Below are 13,599 nucleotides of genomic sequence, written 5' to 3'. Positions count from 1 at the left end.
ACAGACCAAGTGTGGTTGGCAGTGGGATTTAGTGCATAAGAATACTCCTTTCAACACTTTGAACTGAGGCTGTAGAATCAGGCATTTTTTATGGAAAAAGAAATTGTCAAACAGGAATGTTCTAAAATGATCACATACAAAATATTCTGGAAATTTATTGAAATAAACTGATGATCTGTAAGAGTTAAATTAATTCTTTTCAGTTACCTTGGATTGTGTAGGAAACAGAGAAGAAGCAGAAATAATAAGATTCAGTTTATACCTTCTTTCTATGCAGGTTGTAGGGCTGGGATTTACTTCTGAATGCTGTTACTGTGCTAAATTTTCCAAACAAGCATGAGGATAACTTCTCAAAGCACTTGAAAAATACATTTTATTTGACCTCCAGTCATACAAGGAATTCAGCTAAACCTCATGCACCTGAGGATAGGTCACTCTGTAGTAGATATGTTTGAATCCTACCTTAAAAAGATTTGGCTGCTAATCATCTTGCAGTGATTTTATAGTTATTCTTGAATTTTTTTCTGTTCCATTCTATGAATTGTACAGAACTTCTTTCTTACAGAAGGCAGCATTCTGCCTTTGAAGGTTGGTTATTCCATTTCGGTCTCCTCCTTAAGATTCATGTGCTGTCATCTTTCTCTCCCCCCGATTCTTTTTCTTCTACAATTAAAGATCTAATAAGCAAATGCCTGGTAGTTCAAACCAGGTTGAGTGTTTACCTGATGCCAAAACTATGGGTGGTTTGATTAATTCCACCAGACCACTCTAGTATCTGAGTGTATTTATTTTAATTAGTCTAATTTAAGTGACTAGCCATACTGGTCAAAACAGCAGCTTTATTAGCCAGTGCATACTGAGGAATAAATTAAATACAAATCTTGGAATCTGGATTCTTTGTCCTATTTTCACACTTATAATTAATGGTTTTCAAATATAAATAATGGAAAGTAGGGAGAAAACTGAGATAAGGGAAAATTCAGTTATAATGGAAAGCCTATATGAGACACAGCTTCAGGGCTGGTTTGATTCAGCAGCACATCGTTGTGTACAAAGGAACTGGTTCTTTCTATCTCTCCTCTTTGCCTTTTATTATATTAGATTTTTGTAAGACTCACTGCCTCCTTGATAGCAAAATGCTGCAGTTCCAGGCTTTTATGGGTACGTCACACATAGTGGAAGAGGAAATGTTTCTCTTGAAAGCTCTAAAAGAGTAAGATTTCTTTCTCAGAAATCCCAGGCAAACTCCCCTTGTGTCTCACTGGCCCTAAAATGTGTCATGTGCCCTTTTCTAAAGCAAGGCCTGATCAGGGTAATGTCAAAACTTATTGACTTAGGCCTAGATAAGGGAATCAATTTTAAGAACAAGAGGATGGTATTACCCTGATTGACTTGACAGTCAGTTTTTGCCCCTGAAAGTGGGGATATACATCTTTATCCATGTTCTATTACCATTGCCTATTTTGTGTATCTATCTAACTAACTAGAATGTGAATTCAGAAGATTGGGGCTCCTGACTTATATCTCTTCATATTTCCAGATCATCGTACATGTCGTTTTGCATCATAGGCATTCAAAATGTTTGATCATTGTGAATAAAATAGCAGTTTCCAATATAAGCTGTTAGGCTTGTTCCCTTTCATCGATTCTAAGATCACTCACTTAGCACCTACATGCTACCAGGTGTGTGGCGGTCCCCTGGGAATAAACAGATAATCAATGACCCAGTCTCTGCTCTTAAGGAATGTAGAGGGGTTTTTTTCACCCTAAATATATACAATTTTTACTCATCAATTATACCTCAGTAAAACTGGAAAAATAAGGATGTGGACAATAATAATAGGATTTACATTATAATACAATTCTAAGAAGCAAGTAAATTAACACATGTAAATGAATGAACACAGTGCTGGACACGCAGGGCTCAATAAATGCTAGCTATTAGGAGTGTAGGGTTTTAAAGAGAAAAAAAGATAAGTGTATAAACAATTCCAATGAAATGCAACAGCGTCACAGCAGAGTGGAGCAGAGCTCACTGTTGAGGCACTTACCAGGCTTCTTTGGAGATGGGGAGGCATCCCAGAGGAAGTCACCGTAAATAGCGATCTGGGACACTTACGGGATTTCTCCAGGAGGAGACGGCCTGAGGGAGGTGCAGGAAGAAGGATGGTTCACTTTGGGAAAGGGTATGACAAGACCTGTTATGATGCTTATGATTTACTTTACAAAACCTCCCTGGAGCTGGTGAGATATTCTTCATGTTAGATGGGACAGCCAGTTGCTCTAATCAGGAGCACACACCTCAGGGGGTGTTCAGCTGATGAGGAAGATCATTCTGCACAAGCAGCTCCTACAAGTGTTTCAGCTTGGTTATCTCCCATCAACAACTGAGGGGCTTGTTACTTTGCATAATTAACCTTAGAAATGAGTTTTCATTGGTGAAATCAGAGGTGTGCAGGATAACATAGTGGGTGTTAGAAGCTTGCCTGGGTGAAATTAGTGGTGTTCAGGAAGTATGGATGGGCAAAAGTATGTTGGAGACATTTCCATCGTTGTAAGAACATGGTGTAGGTATGATGCAATCCACATTACCTGATCCCTTAGGGATGGTGCCTGAGGCCTGACTCATGAATGATTCTGTGTCTGACTATTATTTAAGAGGATACAAACTATAATATGAACTGGATGTTACCTGTAGCATGTCACTTTCCTGCCAGTGAACCTTTTACGAATAGTATAGTGACACCAAGCAGGACGGGAAACTGGGATTTAGCTTACACAACACAGAGTAAGGATTGGTTTGAACCTGTTATCTGTCACTCACCTATCTCTATCTATTGACAGTAATTGTTATTCATAATAATAATAATAAAATTCTCAAAAATATTTTTTGTGAGCCAGTTGACTTAGGACATTTTCAAGGAGCACAGGGTCAAGGAAGAACATGGCGTAATCAGATAACACTAGCCTTTTAGAATGGGGAGAACATAGTATGCGTGGTTAGAAGATAATGAAGATGGTGTGGCAGGGAACCCAAGGGACGGGGGAATTACCCAAGGATTCAAGGTCAAATGCTGCCGAAAAGTTTGAAAACATAAAGACTGAAATACGGGCATTAGGCTTAGCAATGTGAGGATCGCTGATGACCTGGGGGGTGGAGGGCAGTGAGGTGAGTAGAAACAATGGTTCATAGTGCCTAACTGATAATTTCTATTTGCTATGTGTCTGGAACTTAATCTGAGTGCTTTAGCTGTATCAACCCCTTTATTAAGATAAGTATGACTGTATTCCCTAGTTGCCAGATGAGGAAACTGGGACACAGAGAGGTTGAGTCACTTGTCTAAGGCAGCAGAAATAGTAAGAGATAGACACTGAATCTCAACTCCAGCTGTCTGGCTCCAGAGCTACCACAGCAGACACAGTGGATGGAGAGGTGCCCTTCAGAAAGCCTGGTTTGGTCCTAAGATCAAGAAGGAGAGTATAATAGTTGGAGATGGATGCAGGGGGGCTAAGGGATATTGTTTTTCTAATTAGAGAAATTTGAGAATGTTTACAATCTAATGAGAAGAAACTAATACATACACAGGAAAAAAAGAGATAGTTGAACAGAAGTTTCTCAGGAGGCAAAAGGGGATGAGATCCAGGTGAAAGGGGAAAACTTTGTAACAAGAAGGAAGAAGGAAAAGATTTGAATGGAAGAATGTGGGGAAACTGCAGGGTAGGAGTGGCAGGACACTGAGAGAATTGGGGACTGATGTAATTATTTTCATTATGAAATGTGACCAGAGTGAAAGAGGTTTAGAGTGAGACGTTTGAGGAGAATGGAGTTTTGGAAAATAATTCATGGAGAATGGAGTGGAAAGTTGGTGATGAAACTAAAAAGGATTATCTGGAGAGATGAGGGCCCAGGTGGGTTTGGAGAGCAGAAAAGTGGCAGTGGTGGGCTGTAAATTGGCTCGTTGGAAAAAAATCAAATGCCCTGATTTGTGGCATTTGCCAGTTTTGTTGGTATAAACATTCCAGACGTGGGTGATGTCAATGGTTTAGCAACTGATTTGCAAGATTTCTGAATATTTAATCATTAGCTCTCAGGAAAAGAATGATCTGCTCTGGTGTATTACCACACTGCATCTATTTGATTGCGTGGTTTCCTCCCCAGCATGGTGTGGGAACAGAAGGAAATTTCTTGGGTTGGTCCAAGGTCGTGGTTTGGTCCCAGTGAATGGTACAAAAGGAAAAAGGGACATGAAAGGTGAAAATATTGCTAAGTGAATGCTTGATGTGATGTGATCACAGGGAATCTAGACTGGATAAGACAGCAGAGGTGTTAAGAGACTAAATTTTTGCTGAAATTGAAAAACAAATGTGCTGGGAATAATGGGTCTAATGATGGGGTAAGGAGATTACTTGTTTAAGGAATGAAAATAACCTCTAGGTGATCAAGATCAAGTGTAAAAAAAAAACCCCACCAAAACCCTCAAAATCTCCTAGAGCATTTGTTTAGATTTTGGACTTTTCTCTTTTATCATTTCTTTAAAATTTTTTTCTGTTTTCTTTTGTATCTTTGAATCTTGCTGTCTTTAAGCTTTTTAGTTTAGATTTCTTCACATTTGTTTTGTAAATCTTTCTATTGAGTCATTTACTTCAGCTATTATATTTAAATATCTTTTATTCTCCATTTATTTTTTATAATATCTTGTTTTGTTTCAAGGATGTATTTTACTCTAAAATTTGTCTAAGAAGAGGAATCCAATTTTTTTAGTTATTTTTTCCCGGTATCTTCTTCTCTTCTCTAAATTAGCTCTCTTAACTCTAGTGCCAGCTATTCTTTCATGTTGATTTTTTAAATTTATTTTACTTTTATGTATAAAAGTAAAAGTAATACATGAGTCTCTTCCTATATATCTCTGAATAGGACAAATTTCATTCAGAAAAAGAGAAACAAGAAGTAACTGAACACAGGAAATTAGAGGTTTACAAAACCATAGGAAGCACTGGTGGTGTTTTAGGTCCAGAAAGTTGTTCCTGGTCTTCAGAAAATCAGCAAGTACAGGGACCAGAGCAGTGAGTGACTCACAAGAGGACCTGTGAGCAGTGTTGGCAAACACTCACCTCCGCTGTCTGCGGAAGCCACGACTTGTTCTCTTGTGCCTTCCAGATCTTGTGCAGGTGCCTCCCACTGAGTCAGTCTAGGAAATGTACTTTCCAGGCTTCCCGCCTGTGCCTAAAGAGAAGCAGTGATGTTGCTGAGATGCTCACAGGCAGCTCCACGTAACTGCTGTTGAACTCACACTCAAATGCGCAGGTGGGAATCTGGTGGGAATTTCACTTGTGGCTCTTTTCTAGCCAGGTCTCCTGCCTGACTCAAAAATATGACGGGATATATGAACAGAGCTGATGTCGTGCTGATTAGTAAAGCTTCTTCTTTCCAGTAAGTGGGCAAGGAGCTAGCTGTCAGACTCCAGATCCCCCCATAGCAGAACAAAGAGAGATTTACTCTGGAATGTCAGCATCCACGTTGGGAGCTGCAGCTTTCCCCAAACATTTTCTGTTTCTCTAGAGAAGAACTTCTAGGCTTTGGCACTGGGGTGACGTCAGCTTTTAGTTGCTTTCCATTTTGGATAAGGATGGAGTGATGTAAGTGCTGATTCAGTTCATCTCACTCTCTTCAGCTGCACAACCACAACCTCAGCTCTCAGCGGTCCCTGCAGACTGGAGCCTGGGGCCCCATCAGAGCCTCATGGGGGGACTGACTCCTCCCGTGCTCTCCAGCCTCTCAGCAGCACAGCAGTAGAGTAGGCTGTGCACACCCTGCCCCTCAACAATTTCAGAAATCTGTTGCGATCACTCATTATGGTTGACCCTCAATTGCATCTTTGTTTTTCATAGTTTAGGTTTATTCCTTATTGTACTTCTGAGCTTTTATATCACTGAGCCCTAGTGCAACCAGAGGGCGCATGCAAATGCCTCATTGGCCATGTAACTTAGAAAGTTTTGCCTGCTTTGGAAGGCATATTTGGGTCTTTGATATGGACCTCTAACTGATCCTTGTAACCTGATTTTCCATAACTATACAATGCATGTGCAAAATCCTGTTTCTCCAATAGAAACTGAATTGTCTTCTCAGCTGAGATGCTCACTTTTGACTCCATTTCTTTGTAGACCTCAAAGACCCTCCTCCCCACTTTCTTCCTCTGTGTATGTGAACAGTCCATCAAGGCCAAATGAATTCTTATTTCCTTCATCAAGGTGAATCCAGCTAATTGTGGCTTTATCCCTTTTTGAATTATAATTGAACTATTATTACATGATAAGACGTGTCTATACAAGATGATGTGGCACTAAATATACTTTTTATTATATAATTATTCATAGGCTCTGATTAATTAACTAATGCCCTAGTTGATTTCAGAAGTTATTTAGGGCAAACCGTATATATCCTCACTACAAAATAGGTTTAATCTGCTGAAATCAGTGCCTTTTTTTAGGGCACAGCCTGGTGCTGGAGATATGGTAAAATATCAATACACATATGGTCAATTTATTAATTATGTAAAATTTACCCTGTAACCAACTCCTATATCTCCTACACATACTTTCTTTTTAATTATCTTGCTCATCCTTTTGTTTTTTCTCTTTCTGAATCTTCCAGGGAATATAGCTGAAGATGACAAAGAAATCAGAAAAGATTGAAAAGAACGTGGAAACAGAATTTTAAAAGGTATTAATAATCGCTACCTAGCTAGTCCCTCCTCTTCCTTATCACTTTCATAAATTACATTTATCTTTGCTGGTGTAACAACGAGCATTAGTCTTCTCCTATGGTAGGCTGGTGCGCAGTAGTTGAATGAGCGTTCTTGTAACACTTAGGCAATTTCATAATCTGTCCTGTTAAATTAATGTAACTTTAGTGAGCTTTACAATTTGAACGTGTTCTGTGTCCTGTTTTTAATTTTTATAACAAAGAACTGTCCACTGGGAAGTAGTGAAGTGAAACTCTTTTTGTTTTGATGACAAAAAGGGAAAGAAATAGGGGTAGTATTTCAACTGTTAGACACAGTACATCTCTCTGGCCAGACACCAAAGGACATTACTGTGAGGTTTTGACAGACTTGTTACATTATTGAAGTCCATCTCTTTCCTAGGAGCACACACCATTACAACAATAATCTCTGTGGGAGAGCCCTTCTTCCTGTTTTTGGCTGGAGGCACCCTTGCATCTTTGAAACTATTATTTTATTTGTTAGTCAGAAGCTCCCTAAAGAGCCAGCAGCTTTCTCTATGGTGTTTGAGAGTTGTTGACCTTGAGCCATTTTTATGACATATTATTTAATAATCTTTAAGGGTGTGCTTTGTTCATTTTTCTTATCTAATATTCACATTGAAACTAAAACCTAGAAATGAATGACAGGAAGGGGAAATTTAAATTTAAATGAGGGCCCAAATTTAGCTCTTTTCACTCAGTTTAAATAATTTATTTTTCGTTAGCAGAAGTGTTATTTTGTATGAATTTTCTTAAGTTTTCCCTTCCTCTTTCCAGGTGTGGATTAAAACTTTATATAAAAAGTAAAGTTCAACTTGAATTAACAAACAATAATGGTAAGTCGTTAATTAAAAAATTATAAATATAATTTTAAGACATATAAATTAAGTATATTTTATCCTTATATCCACCTAACATTTATCTATAACATGAATAAAAAGAAACTGTATATAATGTTCACATGTTACTATATTTTATGTACTAGGGAATTTAGAATTAGATTTGGGTGTTTTCAGAAAACTATCTAAATCCCTAATTGAAATGAACACTCCAAGCAACGTAGCTAAGGATTATCACTCCATGGTACACAGGCTGCTTATGTGATAGAAAGCATGCCAATTATTGAAATGAGTGGAAAAGGCAATGGAAAATATAGCTGCTAGGTATGCATCAACTTGATTCAGGACTCAGAGAACCAAAACCGAAGAAACAGAAGAACAGGGTGTAGGAGGACATCTGGATATTTAGTACTCTATGCAAAAACATTTAGATCCTTTATTTTCCCTTTTCTTTTGGCCTTGTTTTAGAGAGTCCTAAAATCAATTCTTTGGAATACATAAGTGGTCCACATTCGTATTCTTTTCAAATAATCTCTTTTTTAACTTTAAATTTTAACTTTTAATGCTATAGACCAGCACTGTCCAATAGAACTTTCTGCAATAATAGAAATTTTCTATATCCACACCGCCTAATAAGGTAACCACTAGCCGCATGTGGTTATTGAACACCAGAAATGTTGACTAGTGTGACTGAGGAGCTGAATTTTCATTTCTATCTACTTTTAATTCATTTAAATTTAATAGCCACATGTGGCTAACAGCCTCCATATTAGCATAGCTGTGGACTATTCAGAGTATCGATTTGCCAGTGTTTTAAAGTATTTTTGGTGTAGCATATATAAATATATATTGAATATACATATTCATACATACATATATATGTTTATATACATATAAACCAGAAAGAGTTTGTAAGACTTGGTTATATAGTAATATTATACAAAAACTAAAGAAGTTGCTATAAAGTTTCATGGCTAAAAAATACATGCTGTTGTCAGTGAGTACTGGTACATACATATCTAGCAAAGAAACACAACAAATTTAATTTAAAAATAAGTCCCACCATACTTGCAATACCAAAAAGCACAGGTGGTACTGAATTTTAATGAATCTTGGTAACTAAAACATAAGGCACTATAAAATAAATTCAATTGAATTTCTCTGAAGGTAACCATAATTCTCGAAGACAGTTTACCGAAAAGCAGCAGTAACTATACATAAAGTACTTATTTTGAAGAAAATTCAATGTCATGCTCTGGCATTCCGAAAGGTAAATATATCATTGATTACTCTTGATATTATACACCTACTAACAGGTGAACAAGAGGACTAACTAGATGATCTGAAGTGTTAATAAAATAACTCAAATTTTATCTCTGATCAGCCTTGTGAAATAAGATTCACTGTTCAGTTTTAAGAAAATGAAATGACCAATAAGCTCTGAAATTCCTGTTTTTGACGTGATGGTGTGTGGTGCTTCTCGCCATCACTAGAGATAGTGTATCCTCCCACCTTTTATCTTTGATGCTGAGCCTTCCCTTGTTAATATTTGCTCTTCAGATACATAATAATTTGGGGAGAAATAGATCTTATTCACTGGGAAATATATAAATGTATAGATTTTCACATATACCTAATGCGTCAATCAAGGTCTAAACATTACTGTAGGTTTGCATGTGTATGTGTGTGAAGGGTACATTTGGGAAAAGGAAGGTAGAAAGTGTTTAATCTGCTAGAATCATGAGTTAAATGATGCAGGTCTGAATCCAGTTACAAATGCTATTATAATGAGGAGCAAAATCCAAGACAATGTGATAAGTTGTATTTAACAATTATTAATTGAACCAAGCAGAATCTTAAGCTACATTTGGAACAGTGAGATGCTAGTTCCTGTAGCTCTGAATATATTTCTTGATTGCTGCTAAATCTATAACCATAGTTTAAAAGGATGATAAAGAATTACATGTTCTTTCAACCATTGGTTTAAAATTTCTTTGCAAGTGTGTGCATTGAAAAGAAACACAAATCAAGTAGTCAGGAGATTGTGTTATTTTTTTTTTCACTCTTCCCCTTTATATCTCTGTGATCTACAACAAATAATGTTATTGGATCTCAGTTTCCATATCCATAAAATGAGAAAATGATATAGATGTTCTCTATGACACATTTAATTATGAAGTAATTCTCAGGGATGAAAGGGACAAAGCATTATACAAGCAGTACTATTTCCAGAAAAGGCATTTGTATTAGTTTGCTACGGCTGATCTAACAAATTACCACAAATTGGGTGGTTTAAAACCACAGAAACTTATTCTCTCATATAGTTCTAAGGCTGGGAATTGGAAATAGAGATGTAGGCAGGGCCACGCTCTCTCTGAAGGTTCTAGGGGAAGATCCTTCCTTGCCTCTCCCTAACCTCTGATGATTGATGGCAATCCTTGGTGTCCTGTGGCTTGTAAATGCATCATTCTAATCTCTGTCTCTGTCTTCTTCTCCCCTGGGTGTCAGTGTCTCTGTGTCCAAATTTCTCTCTTCTTATAAGAATATCATTCCAATCCAGTATGACCTTATCTTAACTTGATCACATCTGCAAAGACCCTATTTGTAAATAAGGTTGCCTTCACAGGTATTGGGGTTTAAGAATTGAACATATCTTTTGGGGGACACAATTCAACCCACAGGAACACCAGAAGGTACAGTCTATTTCTGTTGAAGGAGGCCTGAGTCTCAAACAAAGTAGCGATAAAATCCTGAGATCTAGACACATGGAGGGAAGAAAAATGGATGCACAATATGAATATATTTTATATCTCTCAATACAGAAGTATGCACACATACATGGACATACACTGGCATTCATTGTGAATGCTAGGAATATGAAGTCAAGACAGAAAACCCCATTTTAGTTTTCTAAAAAATCAACTCATTTCCTTGGAAAGGCATGAAGGAGGTCTCAACCCGAGAAGCCGGCTTGAAGAGCCCCAGAGCCTCCACAAGGTTATCTTTAATTTGGATTCACCACAGGCCCATGTCTGCCCTCAGCCTTGAATTCTCAGAGATTGGGATCTTACTAGTATTTCAGAATTGCTGGGACTCACGTGTGCAACCTCAGGTTAGTGCAGTTTAAGAGAAGTGAACATAGTAATTCCGCACCCCGGTTCATTTCCAGTAACATCCCTCACAGCCAAGCTGACCAGAACTCACAGTGGTTGTTTAGATAGTCTCATCCTATAGTAAGCTACGTGGCAGCCAGGCAGCGTACCTGCATCACCTGTTCAAATGTTTAAGGACATTGGGTTTTGCTAGTCAGGTGCCTCTATCTCCACAATAGGTAGGTATTTGTTTAAATGGTCTAGATACTCGAGTCAACCTGAGCTATCTTTAGAAAATTCAATGATTTGGACCAAATAACCACATAGAGTACAATTTCAGAATTAGAATAAACATCTTTTTCTCAGTGCTTTCTGAAATTATGCCTGTGGGTGAGAGAGGGTAAGTTAGTTTGCTGGGGGAGGGGAGGGAAGGCCAAGTAAATTATATCAAAATCCCTGATGAGGGACCAAGACTAAGCACATACATGTTTTCCTCCCAGCTTTTGCACATCCAGTTCTTTCTCCCAGTGGATGTCGGAGAGAGAAGGATTCCTGAAGCAAAGTAGAAATACATATTTGCACAATCCTCGTTATTCAGGGATTCGCTTTTTTTCGAATTCGCCTGCCCGCTAAAATGTATTTGTAATCCCCACATCAATACGTGTGGTGCTGTCGTAGTCTCTGCAGACACATCATTTGCAGAGCAGCAAAACACCTGAGTCCATCTGCGCATACGTTCCCAACTGAAGTGAAACAAGGCGACGACGCTCTGCCGTCACGTTTCTGCTCTCATACTGAACACAAGTGTCGTTTTCATGGTCTGTTTAGGGCCACATTTTCCATTGTTTTTTTTTTGGTTGGTGATCTTTCTGTTTAAAATGGCCCCCAAACATTGGGCTGAAGTGCATTCTAGTATTCCTAAGAGCAGAGCTGTGTTATCTTATAGAGAAACTCAGTGTGTTAGATAAGCTTCATTCGGGCATGAGTCATAGTGCTGTTGGCTCTGAGCTCAACATTAATAAATCAACAACGTACATTGAATAGGGTGTCTTTAAACAGAAACACACATAATACAAGGTTATGTATTGATTAGGTGACAAAAATGTGACCACAGGCTCTCAGGAGACTAACCTTGTATTTCTCTTAGAAAAGTGGTTCAGTATTCCCTAATTCAGTGTTTAAAATGACTGTATAGGACAAAACTTCCATGAGTAATGAGAATTGGTGGCATATATATGTGTGTGTGTGTGTGTGTGTGTGTATATATATATATATATATATATATGCAAAAAAAAAAGTTGAGCTCCTACCTTACACCATATACAAAAATTAATTCAAAATGGATCAAAAACCTAAGTGGAAGAGCTAAAACTATAAAACTCTTGGAATAAAACTTAAGGGAAAATCTTCATGACATTGGATTTGGCAATGATTTCTGGATATGACACCAAAAGCACAGGCAACACAATGAAAACTAGATAATTGGGCTGCATCAAAATTTTAAAACTCTGCATCAAAAAACACAATCAACAGTGAAAAGACAACACATGGAATGGAGAAAATATTTGCAAGTCATATATTTGGTAGGGGTCAATATCCAGAATACATGAAAACTCCTACACTCAGCAACAAGAAATAAACAACCAAGATTTAAAAATGGGCAAAGAACTTGAATAGACATTTCTCCAAAGAAGATATACATATGGCCAATAAGCACATGAGAAGCTGCTCAACATCACTAAGGGAAACATCATATAAGGGAAAATGCAAATCAGATGACAATGAGACACCCCCTCATGCCCATTCGGATGGTTATAATTTTTTTAAAAAGCAGAAAATAGGTGGTAAGGATACAGAAAGTTTGAACACTTGTGCATTGTTGGTGAGAATGTAAAATGGTGCAGTCACTGTGGAAGACAGTATAGCAGTTCCTGAAAAAATTAAGAATTATCATATGATCCAGCAATTCTACTTCTTGGCATATACCTAAAGAAGTGAAAGCAGAATCTTGAAGAGACGTCTGTACACCCATGATTATATCAGCATTATATACAGTAGCCGAAGGAAGCAACCCAAGTGTCCCTCAACAAATGAATGGTTAAAATGTGGCATATACAGGGGCTTCCCTGGTGGCGCAGTGGTTGAGAGTCTGCCTGCCAATGCAGGGGACATGGGTTCGAGCCCTGGTCTCGGAGGATCCCACATGCCGCGGAGCAACTAGGCCCGTGAGCCACAATTACTGAGCCTGCGCGTCTGGAGCCGGTGCTCCGCAACAAGAGAGGCCACGATAATGAGAGGCCCGCGCACCGCGATGAAGAGCGGCCCACCCTTGCCGCAACTAGAGAAAGCCCTCGCACAGAAACGAAGACCCAACACAGCCATAAATAAATAAATTTTTAAAAAAAAGAAAAAAAAATGTGGCATATACATACAATGGACTATTATTCAGCCTTAAAAAGAAAGTTTGACACATGCTGTAACATGGATGAAGCCTGAGGACATTAGGCTAAGTGAAATATTCCATCACAAAAAGATAAATATTGCATAATTCCACTTATATAAGGCACTTAAGAGTATTCAAATTCATAGAGACAAAAAGTAGATTGGTGGTTTCTAGGGACTGAGGGGAGGGGAAAATGGGGCGTTATTGTTTAATAGGGTCAGTTTCAGTTTTGAAAGATAAAAAGAGTTCTAGAAATGGATAATGGTGATTAAGTACAATGTGAAAGTGCTTAATACTACTTAACTGTACACTCAAAAATGGTTAACATGGCAAATTTTATGTTAGGGGTATTTAGCCACAATTAAAAAAAAAAAAACATGGCTTACTATAGTGGAATTTAACACTATAATACATTCTTTTTTAAAATTTTTATTGGAGTATGGTCGATTTACAATGTTGTTT

The sequence above is a fragment of the Balaenoptera physalus genome (genome assembly GCF_965194825.1).
Source record: "Balaenoptera physalus genome assembly, chromosome: 21".
Classification (NCBI taxonomy): Eukaryota; Metazoa; Chordata; class Mammalia; order Artiodactyla; family Balaenopteridae; genus Balaenoptera; species Balaenoptera physalus.
The sequence above is the reverse complement of the archived record's forward strand: the minus strand, read 5'-3'. Positions refer to the sequence as shown.